The sequence below is a fragment of the Notamacropus eugenii genome, chromosome 4 (assembly GCF_028372415.1).
Source record: "Notamacropus eugenii isolate mMacEug1 chromosome 4, mMacEug1.pri_v2, whole genome shotgun sequence".
Taxonomy (NCBI): domain Eukaryota; kingdom Metazoa; phylum Chordata; class Mammalia; order Diprotodontia; family Macropodidae; genus Notamacropus; species Notamacropus eugenii.
This window is the reverse complement of record NC_092875.1, coordinates 10,091,289-10,111,452: the sequence shown is the minus strand read 5'-3', so window position 1 is coordinate 10,111,452 and position 20,164 is coordinate 10,091,289. Positions and strand designations below refer to the sequence as shown.

The 20,164-nt window shown below is 42.9% G+C and overlaps 1 long non-coding RNA gene and 1 pseudogene across 1 annotated transcript; both read right to left on the bottom strand.

The window, feature by feature from the left end:
• Nucleotides 1–7,182: 7,182 nt before the first annotated feature.
• Nucleotides 7,183–20,164, bottom strand: LOC140498940 (uncharacterized; annotated as a pseudogene).
• Nucleotides 11,691–12,280, bottom strand: LOC140498945 (uncharacterized). The gene is made up of 2 exons (XR_011965223.1): nt 12,143–12,280; nt 11,691–11,936 (listed from the first exon to the last, which is right to left on the bottom strand). It is a non-coding gene; the product is annotated as an uncharacterized lncRNA (long non-coding RNA).

Genomic DNA, 20,164 nt, shown 5'->3' with positions numbered 1-20,164 from the left:
GTAGGACACTGGTTTAGAAGCTGGTGATACAAAGATTTAATAGTGCCAACTTATGTGCTCATGGAATTTCCAGACTAGTAAACTGATCAAGGTGAACTGTCAACACACTATGAATCCAAATGGATGCTGATGCAGGATCAGTGCAGGAGAACTGGATTGGGAGATGCAGGTTCACATCAAGTTCAGCAGGCCTCAGCAAAGGTATTGGGTACATAACCGCAGGTGTTCTCATGTGGTTACATTTGCAGATCTCTGGATGAGTAAGAATGTACTCGGTATTTCAGCATCTGTGACATTCAAAGATGTGATTGTGGAATTCATCTGGAAGGAGTAACCACCTGGACTCAGGTCAAAAGGAATGTGATGCTAGAGAACTATAGGCACCAGTGTTTCTGGGTAATGGCAATTCCCCCTCATGATTCAGAATTGTCTCATCTACTGTTAATGACTTTGGGGCTTGTAGGATTGTAAGATTGTAGGATTATGACAAAAAAAAAATCCTACTCAGAAAAATTGAATATACCCCTACAGGAGAGAAATGGAGGACTTCCAAGCACTATTGATGAAAAAAACCATCCCTGGATAGAAAATTTGACATCCAGAGGACTCAAGTGAAGCATAAAAAGGTAAATATGAACCAGAAATCACAAGGGACTAAATAAGATTAAATTTTTTTACATTCTTATTTGGGGAAATAATACATGTAGCCCCTCAGAATTTTATCATCATTAAGACTCTTTGAAAGACTCTAATTAGAAAGAGAGCCTGGATGTAATTCTATTATGTTTGGATGACATCAAAAGAATTCTTTTGACATCATCCAAACATAACAGGAAAGGTGAAGAGGAATGCACTGGGAGCAGGGAGAAGGGAGAGGAAGGACAGAGAAAATTATCTCACATGAATGAGGTACTCAGGGGAAAGTTTATACAATGGAGGGAGGAATGAGGAAGAGCAGGCAACACTTGAACTTCATGTTCATCTGAACTGGTTAAAGGAAGGAAGAATGCACGCATGCGCGCGCGCATACACACACCCCAAAACAGATACGGAAATTCATGTCTTCCAACATAACAGTAGGAGAGAAAGGAATTAAAATAAAAGAGGGGAGAGAGTATAAGAAGGAGGGTAGATTAAGAGAGGCAGTGGTAAGAAACAAAACATTCTTAAAGAGGAGACAGAGTAAAAAAGGGAAGGCTAAGCATAAAAGAACAAAAGAATAGGAAGGAGGGAAATACACACTGAGCAATAATAACTGTGAATGTGAGTGGGTTGAATTCACCCATAAAATGTAGCGGAATGGATTAAAAACCAGAATCTAATAATATAGTATTTACAAAAAGCATACTTGAAACAGAAAGATAAACATAAAATTAAAATAAGGGCAAAGGTAGAATCTATTTCGCTATTAAAAAAAAGAAAGAAAAGAGAAAGTGAAAGGGACAGCAATCATAATGTCAGACAAAGTAAAAAGCAAAAATAGATTTAATTTAAAAAATCAGCAGGGAGACTATATTTTGCTAAAAGGCACCACAGACAATGAATAAATTTCAATACTGAAAACATAGGTGCCAAATGGCTTAGCATCTAAATTCTTAAAGGAAAAGTTGACTGAATTACAGGAGGAAATAGATAGTAAAACCAGAATAGTGGAGGACCTCAATTTACCCCTCTCAGATTTACATAAACTTAACCATAAAATAAACAAGAAAGAAGTAAAAGAGATGAACAGAATTTTAGAAAAGTCAGCTATAACAGACCTCTGAAATATATTAAATGGGAACAGAAAGGAGGATATCTACTGGTAGGTGCTATGTGTGGCACTCTCACAAAAGCTCACCATGTATTAGGGTATTAAAAAGCTCACAAACAAATGCAGAAAAGTATTGATACAACTTTTTTTAACCACAGTGCAATAAAAATTATATTCAATAAAGAGCCACTGAAGCATAAATTAAGAATTAATTGAAAACTAAATAACCTAATCCTTAAGAATGAGTGGCTCAAAGAACAAATCATAACTAATAATTTCATTAAAGAGAATGACAACAATGAGATAACATATCAAAGTTTCTGGGATGCAGTGAAAATAGTACATAGGAAAAAATATATATATATGATCTAAATCTCTAAATGTATATCTCTAAATTATCTCTAAATGAAAGAGAAGAACAGATTAATGAATTAGACCTGCCATTAAAAAAAAAAAACCTAGAAAAAGATTTTTAAAAAATGCTAAACACCAAAACAGAAATCTTGAAAATCAAAGGACTAACAAAATTGAAAGTAAAATAAAACCCACTGAACTAATAAAACTAGGAGCTGTTTTTTTTAAACTAATAAAATAGTTAAGCCATTGGTTAATTTGATTTTTTAAAAAGAATGAAGAAAAATCAAATTACCAGTATCAAAAATGAAAAATTTCACAACCAATGAAGCTAAAAAAAGCAATTGTTAGGAGCTCTTCTGCCCAACTATATGCCAGTGAAACTGAAGTGAATATTTAAAAATAGAAATTGCCCAGATTAGCAGAATAGAATACTTTGTTGCTGTTCCTGTTCAGTTGTGTCTGACTCTTTGTGAATCCATGGACCACAATAAGCCAGGTCCTTCTATCCTCTGCCTTCTGTCAAAATCTGTCCAAGTTCATGTTTGTTGTTTCCATGACTCTATCTATCTCATTCTCTGCCATCCCCTTTCCTTTCTGCCTTCAATCTTTGCCAACATCAGGGTCTTTTCCAAAAAGTCCTTGTTATGTGATCAAAGTATTAAAGCTTCAGCTTCAATATTTGACCTTCCAATAAATAGCCTGAATTACTCTTATTTAGATACCAACTAGATGTCCAAAGGACATTCAAAAGTTTTCTCCAACAAAGTTCAAAAATGTCAATTCTGTAGCTCTCCGTTATGGATAATGCTAACACAGAATATTGAAATAACCTTATCTCAGAAGAAGAAATTGAGCGAGCCATTAAGGAACTTCCTAAGAAAAAAAACCCCAGGACCAGATGGATTTACAAGCCAATTCTACCAAACATGTAAAGAACGATTCCAATATTACATAAATTATTTGGGAACAAATAGGTAAAGGAGTCCTACTATATTCCTTTTATGACACAAATATGGTCTTGATACCTAAGTCAAGGAGAGTCAAAATAGAGAAAGATAACTCTAGCTCAATTTTCCTACTGAATACTGACGCAAAATTTAAAAAATCATTACCAAGAGGATTACAGCAAAATATCACAAAGATCAAATGCTATGACCAGGCTAGATTTATACCAGGAATACAGGGCTGGCTTACTATGAGAAATATTATATGCATAACTGACCATATTAATAACAGAAGTCATATGCTTATTTTGATAGATGCAGAAAAAAGCTTTTCACAAAATACCCCTTTCCATTAAAAGCGCTAGAAAGCAAATGAACAAATGGATTTTTTTCCTTGAAAGGATACCTACAATCTAAATCCAAGAGCAATTATTATCTGTAGTCAGGATAAACTAGCTTTTCCAAGAAGACCAAGTGACATACAAGATGCCCATTATCACCATTATTATTCAATATTGTACAAGAAATGTTAACTGTAAGAGAGAAAAAGATATTGAAAGAACAAGTATAGCAAAGGGGAAACAACTATCACTTTTTGTAGATGGCAACAGATTGGATATGAGGGATGAGGGATAGTAAGGAGTTGATGACGAAACCTAATTTAAGAGCCTGAGGGATTGGAAGGATGAGGGTGCTCTTGACAGTAACAGAGAAATTTGAAAGGAGGGAAGTTTTGGGGAAAATCTACATGAAAGAGAAGGAAACCCTGGTAGATATCAGTCTATTACTATAAGAAGTAAATTAATTTAAGTAGCATTGTTATTTTTTATTATATTGGCTCAGTCTACCCATAAGCAGGCAGTTAGGTGGTGCTGGGCCTGGGATCAGGAAGACCTGAGTTCAAATCTAGCATCAGACACTAGCTAGCTGTGTGACTCCGGGGAAGTCACTTAACCCTGTTTGCCTCAGTTTCCTTGTCTGCAAAATGAGCTGGAGAAGGAAATGGCAAACCACCTCAGTATCTTTGCCAAGAAAACCCCAAATGGGATCACGAAGAGTCAGATACAAGTGAAATGACTCAACAACTTGTATCTATATAGATATAGATACACATATATAGCAACTAGACAGCTTAGTGAATAGTGCTGGGTCTAGTCAGAAAGACCTGAACTCAGATCTGGCTTCAAACACTTTCTAGCTCTGTGACACTGGGCTTCAACTCTGCTTGCCTCAGTCCAGTGAAGAAGTAAATGGAATTCCAGTATCTTCCCCAAGAAACCCCATGGATGGTACCGGCATGCTATGGTCCATGGAGTCATGAAGTCAGATACAACTAAATGACTATAAACAAGTGTGTGTGTGTGTGTGTGTGTGTGTGTGTGTGTGTGTGTGTGTGTGTGTGTGTGTGTGTGTGTGTGTGTGTGTGTGTGTGTGTGTGTGTGTGTGTGTGTGCGACTTGATTTCATTCTCTGATATGAAAAGCTATCTACATTATGAGTTTGAGATCTAAGCAGCCGATAAATCATATCTATGAGCCAGGCACTATTAGATTTCTTTTGCATCCAGAGGCCTACTGTTTACTTTGCATAAGTAAATATAATCTCTCTGCACTTACTTCAATTGTCACAGAAGCTTCTGTTACTGTGGAATTACACATTTCTATTTTAGAGACAGGATTTTGTAAATGCTGATGAATGCTTTCCAAGGGGCAGCTAGATGGTGCAGCAGATGTAACACTGGGCCTGGAGTCAGGAAGACCTGAGTCCATATCCACCCTTCGACACTGGATAACTGTGCAATCCTGGACGAATCACATAATGGGAATAATGAAATCACCTACCTTCCAGGGTTGTTGTGAAGATGAAATATTTATAAAGCACGTAGCACAATGGCTTGTCTCCTTCCATTACTTTAAATCCTAACATTAGAAAACTCCTAACATTTAATTCATCTGTTACCTGAATTTTGTGTCTATGTAAAATCTCAGTAACTTGAAAAAACCACAAAAAGCTACCTTTCACAACCAAATGTAAATACATCTAAAGGTTCCCCTAGGAATCCATTTCCTACTACTGCGGTTCTCCTAAGCCCCAGAAAATTTGCAATCCTAAAGCTAGCAAAGTAACTGCTTTTGGGGAAAAAAGTTAATTTTTAAGCATATTGAAATGCTATTGGAGTATTAATGGTAAAACAAATGCAGATTTTTCAAAATCTTGGCACTATGAAGATGGTGATAAGCACCTTCCCTGTGAACCCAAAATGACTCGAGATGTGAAAAGTTAAAAATTTCTCCAAAAGAGACCAAGTCCCACCCCAGGAATTTCCCCCAAAGCTGCACTGATTACAATCCAGGAAGCCAGATTTGGGGAAAGAGGAGGGGAAAATGGTTCCCTTTTGCTTGAGGGTGTGACCGTGTAGCTTTGGTGGGTTTTGTTACCAATATTTTTTATTATTATAAACTTGACAAACATTGAAATGCGATGGATATTTCTTTATACAAAGAACAGAAAGAGGATTGTGTATGCTGCCATAAATCTCTATGATGTATAAAGTTTATGTCAAAAGTATATAACAAAAAACATGGTAGTTACAACACTTCTTGGCTTGTCTATGCCCTCCTCTTCATTTCTTTCTACTTTGATTGTGTTCTTAAGGTTTCATTTGTAATCTTGACTTCCTTATTTTTTGGCATTACTTTCCTGTCCCGTCCCTCCTCCACTCCACTCCTACTCCTCATCCTCACTCCAATATAAGCCCTCCTCTTTAATAAATATTGTAAGAAAAATAGATCTACATATTGGCCATTTGAAAACATGTTTCATTCTGCACATCTAGTGGATTACCTCTCTGCTAAGAGGTGGGAACCATGACTAATCGTCAGTCTTCTGGAGTCATAATTGGTTATTATATTAATCACAGTCTTTCCTACAATGTTGCAGTCATTGTATAACTTGTTCTCCTGATCTTGCTCACTCTACTCTCTAACAGTTCATACAAATCTTCCCAGATTTCTCCGACTCCATCCCTTTTGTCATTCCTTACAATGCAGTAATATTCCATTACAAATAATGGGCATTCACTTTGTTTCCAGTTCTTTTGCTATACCAACAAAAAAGGTGCTCCATTTATTTCTTGATATATGAGTCCATTTGCTCTCTTTGATCTGTTAGTGCTTAATGTTTACTGACTCATTCTTTGGCACTACATATGCCTTTTATTGCTAGGTCAAAGACATGCAAGTTTAGTGACTTGGTTGGCTGGACTACCTTCCGGAATAGTTGGACTGCTTAACAGCACTACCAACAGTGCATTAGTGAGCCTGTCCTCTGACAACTCCATCAACAACTGTCATTTTTCTTTTCGTGTGCATGTCATTTCTGCAATCTGATGTGTGAAGTGTTGCCTCAGTTCTTTTCATTCACATTTTAGATATTTTTTCATTTTGTTATGAACAGCATGCCTTTCATTTGAGAACTGCCTACTTATATCCTTTGACCATTTATCTATTGGAGAATAGCTCCTTGTACTTAAAATTTTTTATCAATTCCTTAAATATTTTGGATAACAGACCTTTACCAGAGAAATTTGCTACAAATTTCTTACCTGCCTATTAACCTTAGTTGTTTGCAAAATTCCTAAGAGCCCAAGATCTCCTTTGTGGATGTTACCCTTCTTTGAAAATTTTCATTGCTAGGTTAGAAATATGGGTAAACACTGCCAGAAATTGCTTCAAAATATATTTTGATGTCTACCTAAAGCTTAAAAATAAAGCCAGTTTGGCCATTACTTGCAAAGAGAAAGGTTTTGGGTGACTTGGCTCCACAGGGGTCAGGCAAAAACAATAACTTTGTGGTTATTAGAATGTTTGCAATACAACTGTTTTGTTTAGCTTATTACAAAACTGGGGAACAGAGGTCTATAATTTTATATTTATTTGGGATTTTCTTTCTCTTTTGCATTTCCTTTTAGTTTGAATTCAATTTTTTTCAGTGAAGAGCATGGTCCAGGTCAAATCCTGATACATACTACATCTTAAGACTCTGCACTTACAAGGCTTCTTTCCAGTGTGAATCCTTTGGTGTTGGGCAAACCACTTGCTCTTGAGAAAGACCTTCCCATAAACTTTACATATACAAGGTGTGTCCATAATGTCTAGTATGAATTCTTATAAGTCAAATGAATCCTATCTTCTGGCAGAAAGAACTGACACACTGTTTACATTCCATAAGGTTTCTCTCAAGTATGAATTTTCTGATGTCCTGTAAGTCCTGACCCCCGATAGAAAGCCTTTTCACATTTATTACATTCAAAAGGTTTCCCTCCAGTATGAATTCTCTGATGTTGAGTAAGCTGTGTGCTCTGGCGAAAGGCCTTCCCACATTCTTTGCATTCATAGGGTCTGTCATCGATACGAATCCTGTAATGAGAAATGAAGTAGGAGTTGCAGTTGAAAAATCTGCCAGATTTAGTGCACCCAAAAGGCTTTTCTCCAGTATGAATCCTTCCATGTCGACTAAGTTGTATAATCTAATGGAAGGCTTTCCTACATTCCTTACATTCATAAGGCTTCTCTCCAGTATGAATCCTCTGGTGGCTAATAAGCTCCACTCTGTGGTGGAAAGCCTTCTCACATTCACTACATTGATAAGGTCTGTCACCAGAGTGAATTTTGTAATGTGAAGACAGGGTTGACTTGCAGGTGAAGGACTTCGCACATACAGTACATACAAAAGCATCTTTAATGTGAATTTTCTGATGGGAAATTAGGTGTACATGCTGTCAGAAGGCCTTCCCACATTCTTTACATTCGTAAGACTTCACTCTGGTATGCATTTTCTGATGTTCAGCAAGTCCTGACCTCTGATGAAAGGCCTTTACACATTGCTTACATTCACAAGGTCTGTCACCAGGGTGAAGTTTATAATGGGAAGTAAGGGTTGATTTGCAGCTGAAGGATTTCCCACATTGAGTACACACATAAGGCTTCTCTCGAGTGTGAATTTTCAGATGACCAATAAGATGTACATTTTGTCAGAAAGCCTTCCCACATTCTTTACACTCAAAAGGCTTTTCTCCTGTATGAGTTCTCTGATGTTCATTAAGTCCTGACCTCTGATGGAAGGCCTTCCCACAAACATTACATTCATAAGATCTGTCACCAATATGAAGTCGGTAATGGGAAGTAAGGCTTTTCTCCAGTACGAATTCTCTGATGGTCCCTAAGACCTGACCGCTGATGAAAGGCTTTCCCACACAGCTTACATTCACAAGTTTCTCTGGCAGGAGTCTTCTTTCAGTAAATCTTATATGCCCACAGAAGACCTTTTCACAGTCATTATATCCACAAGGTTCCTCTCCTTCATTCCTCCTTTGCCTCTCTAACCAGGCACCACATTCCAAGTCTTCTCCCAGTGGGGAGACACAAGGATCGTCTGTTAGAAATTTCTCATGGGATGGTACTTCCATAGAAAGGCCCAGTTCCGGTAACAACTGTGTGGTTTCAGGCCTAGTTTCAAAATCTGGAAGAAATTAAAAATATAAATATTCCCTGCTCCCCACATAGTACACTTAACCCCATCTTCTGTTTTCTCCATCCAGAAAAACCACTGTCAAACTTTAAAACATGGAACGGATGATAATGCAGTTTTCACCTTGCTCTTCAAAACAACTTGGTGACACTAAATAGATCATTCAGTTTTCCAAATGAGAAAACTGAGGTTTAGAGTAACTTAATGCTTCCCTCAAGGACACATATGGATAGGTGTCCAAGTGTCAAAGCTAGGATCTGAACCAAGACCTTTTGACTCCAAGTCCAACTTTCTGCTTCTCCAAGATGGCACCCAAGACACAAGTAAACTTGTATCATGCAGTATCACTGTCAAGGACAGTCCTGGGACAAGCTGGTGAAATCTATAGAAAGTCCACTGTCAGTTCAACAAATATCTGAATACCTAGGGCTGTCCTGAATCAGATAAGCAGCTATAGAATTGTTGGGGGGGGGTGAACCTAGCTCTGAGAGAGAGAACAGTGATTATCCAGTCCAACCTTCTGATATTGTAGGTAAGGAAACTGAGCCCAAAAGAGGTTATATGACTTTCAGGATTGGATTCAATCTGGGTTCAAATCCTGGCCCTGCCATTTGTTATTTGTGTAATCCTAGGCAACTCACTTCACTGTTCTGGATCTATTTCCTTATCTGTAAAATGAAGGGATCAAACTATACAGCTGCTAAGGCCTCTTCCAGCTCTAAAGTTATGGATCTCTTTGTTCTGGGATCCATGACATCTATTCCAGGCTTCCAAAGAACAGGCTGATGAGATGGACTGCACAGCCCAGACAATAATTTCTGAAAGATTAGAGAACAGAGCAGCACAGACCTGGGCAAGGACAAATGTGCTCATTTTTAACCAAAAAGGAAAGAGAAACAGAGACAGACAGAAAGATGAGGAAAGGACAGAAGAATGGAATCTGCATCCTATAAGCCAGTGAGCTTGATTGTTTCCTAAGTTTCTAGAACCTGTTGTTAAAAGGAGGGCTAAGAAAATACAGGCAGACTTAATTTACAGCAATCCTAGTACTATGAAGACTGAGAGCCTAGTCAGGACTCCATGACATGATGGAAGCACATCCCACCCTAAACTTCCTTTCATTTCTGCTTTGGTTACTATACTAAGAGATCAGGCCTTAGATCTAGTTAATCCAGATTTGGGTATATTAAAGTCTATTTAGATAATTTAGATAAAGTATCTCAAGCCAGTTGAGGAAGATCAAGGAAGAACCACTGTAAAATCCATTTTTAGGTATCAGATACTACCGACCAAATCAAAGTTTCTTGATAAAAGTGACATAACAAAACGTATCTTAATAGAAATAATTAAAATGTGGAAGAACAAATGGTCAAGATCATTAAGGAGAAGCAGGCAGATGGGAAAAGAAGGAAAGGACTTATATATCTACATCTCAAATAACTCTGCAAAGCAATTTTTACCAAAATCATCTGGTATTTGATAAGATCCAAGAAAAGACATCAAAGGATGGGAAAGATAATCTGAACGAGAATGTGGGATACAGGGTTTGACAAATCCAAGATCATGCCACAATGGGTAAGAAAATCAGTCAATAAGATTCACTATAAAATTACATAGTCATGTTACAATCTATCACATATATCCATATCGCACACTGGATGTTATGGGAAGTTCCCAATGAGTCAACATACAAATAAGAGAATAGAAAGTACAGAGAAAAATTTGAAATAAAAATCATACACATAGCACAATTATTAAGAAGGGAATTGTTATGCATTCATTGATTTTTATAGAATTAAAAGTGTTTCCCCCCTTCGTAAAAAAAGAAAGCAAGAACCCTGAAAAAGGAGCATGTTCAAGGGAAGAAAAATTTGTAATAACTATTTCTGCTAAGAATCTGGCATTCAGAACCTAAAAGAAACTGACATAATTTTGAATTCCACCTGCAAAAAAGTTAAATGGTGAAAAAGGTCAACTAGCACCTGAAAATCTATCCAGAATCTCTAATAATCAAAGGAACAGATATTTAACTGAGACACTTCCTACCCATTAATTTGGAAAAGGAAATGTGGCTTTTTTTAAAAGAGTAAAACTAACTGTTGGTGTAGCTTTGGAGAGAGAGGTATGCTCAACCCTTCCTCCTCCTGGTTTCCCTATATCTATAAAGGGCAACACCCTCTTTCCAGTCCCTCAAGCTCACAAGCTAGGAGTCATCCCAGACTCTTCTCCCTTTCTCCCTGGGAACCAAGTGGTTGCCAAAGCCTGGCAATTTCACTTCGGCAATCGATGCCTTTTATAGATTTCACCTGTACACCATCTCCCCAGTAAGCCCTCTCCCCTTGCTCTGATACTGCTTCTATCCTGGTACAGACTTCAAAGATTTCAAACTTGGACAATTACAATCACTGCTCAGAGATTTTCCTAAAGCATAGGTCTGATCACATGCCATGTCCTCTACTCAGTAAACTCCAGAGACTCCCTCTTGCCTCCAGGAGCAAATACAAAACCCTGTTTGGCATCAAAGCCCTTCATAACCTCGCCCCTTCCCACCTTTCCAGTCTTCTTACATTTTACTCTTTCATCCAGTGACCCTCACCTGCCGGCTTTTCCACAAACAAGACCCTCCATCTCTCAACTCTGGGCATTGTCTCTGGCCATCCCTCATGTCTGGAATACTCTCCCTCCTCTGCTCTGACTACTGACCTCCCTGGCTTTACGTCCCAACTAAAACCTCACCTTCTACAGGAATCCTTTCTCAGCTCCTCTTAATTTCAGAGCTTTCCCTCTCTTAATTAAGTCCTATCCTGCACATCACTGGCATACATATATTTGATTGTATGTTGTGCCTCCCCATCCCCCCTTTAGATTATAAGCTACTAGAAGGCAGGGACTGCCTTATGCCTCTTTTTTGTACCCCCAGCACTTAGCATACAGTAGGTGCTTAATAAATGTTTGATTGACTGAATGAATACTTTTTGCTACATATCATGGCAATATTCAGGCAGCACTACAGAAATGTGCACAACCAGACCCTTTCATGTGGTGACCCTTCCAACAAGATTATATCAGAAGGTTATTACAGAAAGAAAACAACTTTTACTACAAAAATATTCATGGCAGCTTTATTTGAAATAGCAACAGGCTGGAAAACAATCCACACATCCTGGGGTCTGATTATGGTTGAACACATAACAGCATATGCAGGATTTATTCATCACCTCTGTCATTTAAGAACAAAATGAAATAAGGGAAGACCTGTTGTAGCAGGAAGAAAGTCGACTCTGTCTACAACTAGATAAAAATCTGCTTCCCCCCAGTTACGGAATCCTAAGAAATACAGAGGAAAAAGATCACCTGGGAATATGAAAGAAAAAAGATAATTTAAGTTGTTGTTTTGTTAATGTGCATGTTAAAAAGGAAGGGGATGGCCAGCTGTGGGAAGGAGACAACTTCTATGTACTGGAGACAGGAAAGATAATTGATTATATCCCAATGAAACATTTTGGCCAAAACAAAACACTCCAACATAATTAAAGAGAGCACACACGACATGTACAAACCTCACTTCTGCGATCTACAACGTCCCTTGCGTCATGGGCATGTGAGTTTTCCAGTGTGCAACTGCACTCAGTGCCAGGGGTGGTGAACCTTTCTTGGGTCAGGGACCACTACAGCAGCTCAAGGAAGCCTTGGGACCCCTTCTCAGGACAAAAATGGTTTTGAACGCACAAAGTAAAATGCAGAGGATTACAAAGCAAACCAAGTGCAATGAAATTATTAAAATACAGTTATCAAAACATTAAAAAAACATGTTCATTGACCCCGGGGTAAGAACCCCTGCAGATTACCTGTCTACAACTTCATGTTAGAGAGCTGCCTGAGGAAAACAGGGTTAAGGTGATTGCCTGTGATCATCCAGCTAGCAGGATACAAGTTATTAAAAATGTACAAAGGTGACTCCCAAGTCACAAAGGACAAATGATTAAAGATGAACCATTTTCAAAAGAAGAAATGCAACTTCTTAAGAATCCCTTTAAAAAAATATTCTACGTCATTATTAATCAGAGATGCAAAACAGAACAATTCCAGGGTGCCCTCTCAAATCGTTTCAATTGCAGCCCTCCCCCAAAGGATGAAAAGCACCACAGCTCAGCTGTCAGGGATAAGGAGAAATCAGCCCAGTCATTGGTGGCAGTGCAATCTACATGCGGTCAGTCGCCTTTGAGCTCACCCTGCCAATGCACAGTATGGTACAAAAATAATCACATGCTTGGAACCATTTATTCTGGGGCACGCATTTTGAAACAGTTACCAAAAACAAAAACACGAGAATATAAGAATAAGGGAATGGTTTGATAAATGCAATGCAGTTAGTTCTGTAGTGTTCAGGCAGGAGAAACAAGAGCCAGGGCATCGTATCAGATATGGAGGGAAAGCCTTTAGGTCAGGAAGAGTGGGGCTCAAATCTGGCTTCTGACACTGAGTTGCTGTGTGACCACAGATGAGTCACTTACCCTTCAGGACCACAAGAGGGGCCAATCTGGATGGGCAGGGGGAGTTCCCTCACTGTATGTTCCCTGTATGGATGACACAACAAGTCTGGAGCATAGAAGAAAAAGGTAACAGAATACCACAACACCATTAAGGCAGGAGAGATAAAAGAATGTGCAAAGACTTTCGGGCAGAACCACACAACACAACAGAGCACACACAAACTGACCATAAAACAGGAAGTAGGCTGGGAAGAAACGGACAAGGAAAAAATCCTGATGGATTCTAGCGCTGAAATTCATGTATAGACGTCAGTGAGTGGACAGTAAGTTTCAGAACTAGCACAGACATTCAGCACTGCAGCTCATGGTCCATCGCCCTAAACCCAAAACAAAACAAACCCAATCCACATACAGCCCTTCCAGCACGGCCCTGGCCCCCGCCCCTCTCTGCACACACATCATGCCCCATGGAGAAGGACCCTGGGCCCCTCTTTGCCTTGCCCTGCCCCCATCACAGGACATCCTAGGATTCCCCAGGCCTGGCATGCCCTCTGTTCTCACAGAAGACACAGTTCCAGCAGCACCCACACCGAGTCCTTCCTGCTCACCCCCATTGCTGGGCTCTCCTCCCTGCCCCATGTTTATCTTGGCTATCTGTGTAGCTCTGGGCATGCGTCCACATCTCCCCTGATGGACCAGACCCCTCCTGAGGCCAGGAATTGTAGTCTCTTTTGTATCTGTACGCCCTTGCTTGTGGCAGGGTCTGGCACAGAACAGATGCTGATTAAGGGCTCGGGGATCATTCGGTCACTAACAAAGTCATTTTTAAAAAACAAGATAATAAATGAACGGCCAAGGGAGGAAGAGCGAGCACAGGGCTGCTGAGGGTCAGGTGACCTCCAAAGACAATGGGAGAAAGCGACCCCTCCCCTATGGGGGAACCTCTCTGTGAGACAGGAGGGATGGTGAATTCCATTTAATCACAAGCATTTCTTAAGCACTTCTCACGTGCCAGGAGCCACGCCAAGCACTGGCATGCACACACAATGAATGAGACAGTTCCTGCCCTGGGAGCTCATGGGCCAAGTGGACACAGAGAACAGACTCCCAAGCGGGAACTAGAAAACAAATACAACAGAAAAGGGATGGGGGGAGGGAGGTGGGATAAATCAGGGAAGGCTGCCTGGGGGAGACAGCCCCTGGGCTGAGCCTTGAGGGGAGCCTGAGGTTCCAAGAAGCAGAGATGAGGAGGAAGGGCTTCCCAGGCAAGGGGGGCAGCCAATGAAAAGGTATGGAAAATCCTGGGACAGGGAATAGGAAAAAGGCCAGGCTGGCTAAAATTCTGGTGGAGCCTGACAGCCAGTAATGGGTAACTGGCCTGGAAAGGAAATTTAGAGACCTTCAGAGCAGGGCTTCAAGGTCCAGTAGAGAGATATGGCTATAGGGAGCCACATGAGGCTCTTGAGCAGGCAGTGACATGGGCAGGCCTGTCCTGGTGGCCTGTGTGTAGACATGGTCAGCCTATAGGTGACTGGAGTACAGATGAGGCTCTAGCCCAGACCTCCCTCCCCCACCTCACTCCACCCCTGGCCCTGCTCCACAGCTCTAGAGAGCTCGGAGCAGGACTCACAGCCCAACAGCTTAAAAGCATCACCCCCAGAATGACAGGCTGGGATATCGTCTGCAAGGCCCAGTCTATCTGACTTTCCCTCACTCACCTGGACAGCTGGTTGCTGGGATATCTTCCTCAGGCACCCAAGAGCCTTCAACTTGCTCCAGCTGGTAAATCATATCTGGTTTGGAGGCTGTAAGTCCTGCTCATTGGAAATCAAAAGTGCTGGCTTCAGAAAGACCCCAACTAGAATCCCTGTCCCTCCTCTCTTTGGGGACAAACAGATACATTAGGAAGACCCAGAGGGCAGGACACAGAAGACCCAGAAAAACACAAAACTGCATTCCTGGGAAGTATGGGGAAATGGGTCACAGGGTCAATTTGAGCCAAGAAAAAAAATTCATTCATATGACCCAGAGAATGGGAAGGTTTCACATCTGTGAGCAGTGGCCCTGGGACTTTGGGGGAAGAAACAGAGACTGGCGGAAGTTGCCTACTGCTGCTGCAGGAAATCTTTCCCTGGGGTCCATGGGGTTTCTAAGGTACACTTACAAGAGCCAGACACAGTGGTGGATGCCTCTAGTGCCTGGTTCTAAGGAAGAGGCAGGGAGGTACAGGGGAGTTGGTGGGGTGGGGAGGCTGAGGAATCCTTGAGATTGGGAGACTTCTGAGATGCAGAAGGGTGACAGGTGACTGGGTGTGTCCCCAGGAGTAGGGGGCCACTGAGATGCCTGTGGAGGGGTGAACCAGTCCAAGCCAGAGAAACAGAGCAATATTAGGATCAGGCCTGTGAGTGGCAGCTGCCTGGCCAGCCCAGGCAAGACAGGGAAACCCAACCTCAAAGCCAAAAGCATTCACAAGGATACCTGTGACAGAGTAAGAAAGCAAAGCCCTCCAAAAAGACAGGTCCTGAGGTTGGGGGGAAGGAGGTGGGGCTGCGTCCTTACCCAGGTAGACCATGTTCCTGTAGTTTTCCGGCATCACGTCCCGGTACAGCTCCCTCTGGGAAGGACACAGGTGCCCCCACTCCTCTGGGGTGAAGTCCACGGCCACGTCTCTGAATGTCATGGATGCCTGAAACAGCAGAAATACCTGTGAGTACCACCTGAGAACTATGTGGCCCATGACCCTGGGAGGAAAGGCCAAGATCAGAGGAATCACAGGGGGTGGGGCTTCCAAGGTTCAGTGTGCTCCAGGCTGAGTATTCAGAAAGAGCCTACTGTATGCATAAGTCTACACTAGATTTGGAGGCATGCCACCCAAGAGGAAGATTGGCTTATGCTAACACCCCACTCTGGGGAGGACAAGTCATTTTCTGACCACAACATGGTGTCCAAATGTTCATGGTCAAAGTGTCATAGAGGGAGGGCCGGGAGGGTCATCTGGGCCAAAACAAGGGTCAGTAACACGTCCCCTGGGGGCTTCTCGTCCTGCCAGAACAAAGACCTTCATAAAACAAGAGGGAACTGACTGGTGGGTCAGGGCAGTGGGTCTCTAGCTACTGATGAGGTTTCTTCCAGATCAAGACTAAACCTACCTCTCTGAGCCTCTCACTCACTCACATTTGGTCCCCGCCAATGGGACTCAACCCCTTTTTCATGCGGTTACCTTCCAAATGCTTGAAAACAGCCGGCCTCCCTGCCCAGTCTTGTTATTTAGATATGTACGCTCTGTACTTGGCCATTGTTCTGGGGGGGTGGGGAGTCACTGCAAGAATCTGGGGGAGCCACAGTGAGCCCCAGGACAGTGACAACACCCAGAAGTGTGGCAGGGGGCCACAGGACCTGGTCAGTACTAAAGCTGGAGAGATGAATAAACCCAAAAATACCAATATCAAAAATTATTGGGTACCTAGAGAGCCCCCCCAAAGAAGCAGTGACAACTACACAACAACCACAACTCAGGACTCAAAGGAAAACTATGGATTTTCTGAAAGGATTCCTGCTGCTTTCCAGTGGTGTCCAACTTTTCAGGAGCCCTTTGGGGTTTTCTTGGCAGAGATACGGGAGGGGTTTGCCATTTCCTTCTCCAGCTCATTTTACAGATGAGGAAACTGAGGCAAACAGGGCAAGGTGACTTGCCCAGGGTCACCCAGCTCGTAAATGTCTGAGGCCACATGTGAACTCAGGTCCTCCTGGCTCCAGGCCCAGTGCTCTGTGCACTATGGCGCCCTTTAGGCACCCCTGAAAAGCTCTGGAAGAGAGAAACAGAAGGAAAATAGATGAAAGTAGAAAGTGTTAAACTTCATACTCAAAGTGAGAGATTCCTAGAAAATGAGCAGATCCAAAAAAATCAATGGCTCCGTAAGTCAGAAAGAAATTGTGGGACAAAATTGAAAGACTGAGCGTAAGAAGAAAACAAAATATCACATATCAAAAACAACTGACTCAGAAAACACATCAAGGAGAGAGAATTTTACAGTCAATGAACTTTTTCTTAAAACACTGATGAGGGAAAAGCCTGGAAGAACACTATCCTCCGAGGATTTTTGGAGATGTAAACAACCCTGATATAACAGAACCAGAGGCACTCAACCACAAGCACAATCAACCATCACCTGAAATAAACCTCCAAAGTCCCAGGAACAGCACAGTCAAAGTCTGAAGCTTTCCAGTGCAGGGCAAGGGGAAGGAGAAGGGGCGGTGAACAATGGTGTGCCATAACAACAAGAGTGGCGCCAAAAAAGGAGAGAGAATCTGTGAAGGAGACTTAAAGGCACAATGCCTGGTATATAGCACATTCTTACTGTTTGTTGACTGACTAAAAGACTCCTTTTGGAAGTAACAATTAAACACTATAGAATATCACACGACTTACAAATGCTCCCTGGTTGCTCCTGATTTCCTTTGGTCTTACAGTGAGAGGGGAAGAGACTGGGGGCAGAGAGAAGCCTGTAGCTTCTTCTCCACTTTGGAGTCCTGGCTCCAACACTTACCACTGGGACACTCCTAGGTAAGGAACATCTCCCCTGTGACATTTAGTTTCTTCATCTATAAAATGGGGTTATTATTATTTCAATTACCAGCAGGCTTCTGTGAGTCAGATTTTAAATCTTCAAGTGGGATATAAGTATTTCCTATCATCATTAGGCATTTGGGGCAGCCCTCTCAGCAGCCAGCTCAGCTCAGTGCATGGGGGGACTGAATAAAGCTGCCCCCAGCCCCAACATTCTAGCTTCCTTCTGGGTACCACTGAACAGCAGGCATGTCCTGATTTAACCACACCTCAGGCCCTCAGACTCAATATAGCCACTGCCCCTAGCTAACCACTGCCCTCACATCCAATTCACATGTTTGAGCAGGTGTGTTCTTGCACTCAACCACAAGCACACCATCCATTTAGCCCCAGACAGGACCACAATAGCTAGCCAACTGGAGAGCAGCATGACCAGAATGTTTAACCACCAGACCATAGAAGGAACCTCTTCCCTGTTACCTAATCCCTTGACAAACCCCTCCGGCCTTTTTAATATTCACAATGTCTGTTATGTGAATACATCTTTACCCTATAAAATCCATCTTGCTCTCTCTGAAGTTGCTGATTCCTCTTGGAACTTATCCCGCTCCATGAGAGGCGTCAATCACTGTATATACCTATACTTGGATCAGAGGTGGTCTGACTCTGAATTCTTTGAGACGGTACCAGCACAATACATCAAGAAACACAACAGTTTTTGGTGTCCCTGGGTGGCCAGAGACTAAGCCTCAACAGCTTGACAAAGGATGGAGAGGGGAAGGCAGGGGCAGCAGGCAATGAAGAAACACCCCCTAGGAAAGCATCACAGTGTAGAGGAAAGGGCCACAGGTGCTGGCTCAGCTGCTTACAACCTGTGTGACCCTGGATGACTGAGTCATTTCCCCTTCCTGGGCCTCAGTCTTCTCTATAAAAAGAGGGGCCTAGACACAAGATCTCTAAGGCATCACCTTGGCCTGATTCCTCATGGGCCCAATTTCTTGGGTTAGAGGATATGGGAAGGAAACATTCCCAAGTGGAGACCTAAGGTATTTATTTCAGAAAAAAACAAAAACTACTCCCACTTACCTGGTGAGCCACAGGAGGGAGAAGGACAAGGGCCATGGCTTGGCTTAATGCTTTCACCTCTGGGGAAACTGGGAATCCTCAGCGGTGAGCCCTGGGGAACAAAAAGCAAACATTAGAGGGACTGGCCCCTGCTGTGTGTAGACCCAATGCCTGGAAATCCTGACGCTCTTCCTAGTTAGAGATGATTACAGGGTCCAACCATTGCATTCCATCAACACAAATGAAGTGCCTACTAAGTGCCAGGCACCATCCTACTGTCCACTGAGGAATCCAGGAGCAGGAACAGAGCAGCCCATCCTCCCAGAGCTTACATTCTACTGGGGGAACACAACGTGTACAGAGAGGAACAAAGGAGATGCTTAACAGATGGAGAAAGTGCTAAAAACTAGAGGGAGGAGCAGACTTCATGGAAGATGTGGCTGCCATGAGGCCTGAAGGATGCTGAGGATCACCAGGGGTGGAGGTGGGCATGAAAGCCTTCCAGGCGTGGGGGCTGAGGGGACCTGAGAGAAATGCATGCAGCGAGGGTGTGGACCATCAAGGGCAGGAAACAGCTTCCTGCTCCAGCTTGGCTGCGATACCAGCAGGTGAGGAGAGTCATGGGAAGCGAATCTGGAGCTGAACTGGGGGGAGGGGGCAGGCACTGATATCAAGAGGAGTCCTCTCCAGTCGGTCCTGCAAGCTTCTGGGCAGACTGAGGAGGTGCTTCCCTGGACTGTGGACCTGGCTCTCCGGGGCAGCTGCGTGGAGGGTGGATTTGAGAGGGAAGAGCTTGGAAACAGGAAAGCTGTCTCACTGCTCCCCAGGAGCTAGCACGGTGGTCACGCGAAGAGGAGGGTCTGAGGGGAAGAACGGGGGCTCCTAATCCTTTGGTTTGATGGACCCCTTTGGGAAGCTAACCACGCCTGGGGACCGGTTCTCAGAATAGTTTACAATTAATCCAACACACAGGATTACAAAGTCATACTGAAATCCCTTATTGAAAGTTTGGCCACCAAACACGCCGGTGTGGAAGGAAGGAGGAGGAAGTCTACGAGAGGGAGAAGGAAGGAAGGGAGGCATTAAGAAAAGGAAGGAGAAATGGGGCGAAGGAGGACAAAGATGGTGAAGGGGGGAGGAGGAACCCCTACTGTGCACCCAGCCCCGGGCTAAGTGCAGGACAAGGCTGGGGGAAGTGCGCAGGCGCAGAAACTGGGTCGGCCTCTCCCCGCCCCCCCGAGTCCGGGCACAGCCCGAGTGAAGCCAAGAGGTGCGGGGCCCGAGGCCGGGCCTCCTCCTGCACCGCGGCATCCGCCAGGGCCTACCTCGGTCCCAGCCGGGGTCTCCCCTGGCCCGGGCTAACCCGGGACCCGAACTCAAACAAGGCGCCAGACGAATCAGGGTGGCCACGAGCAGCTGAAGACGGCTGAAACCCGGAAGTGACTAGCTTCCGGTCT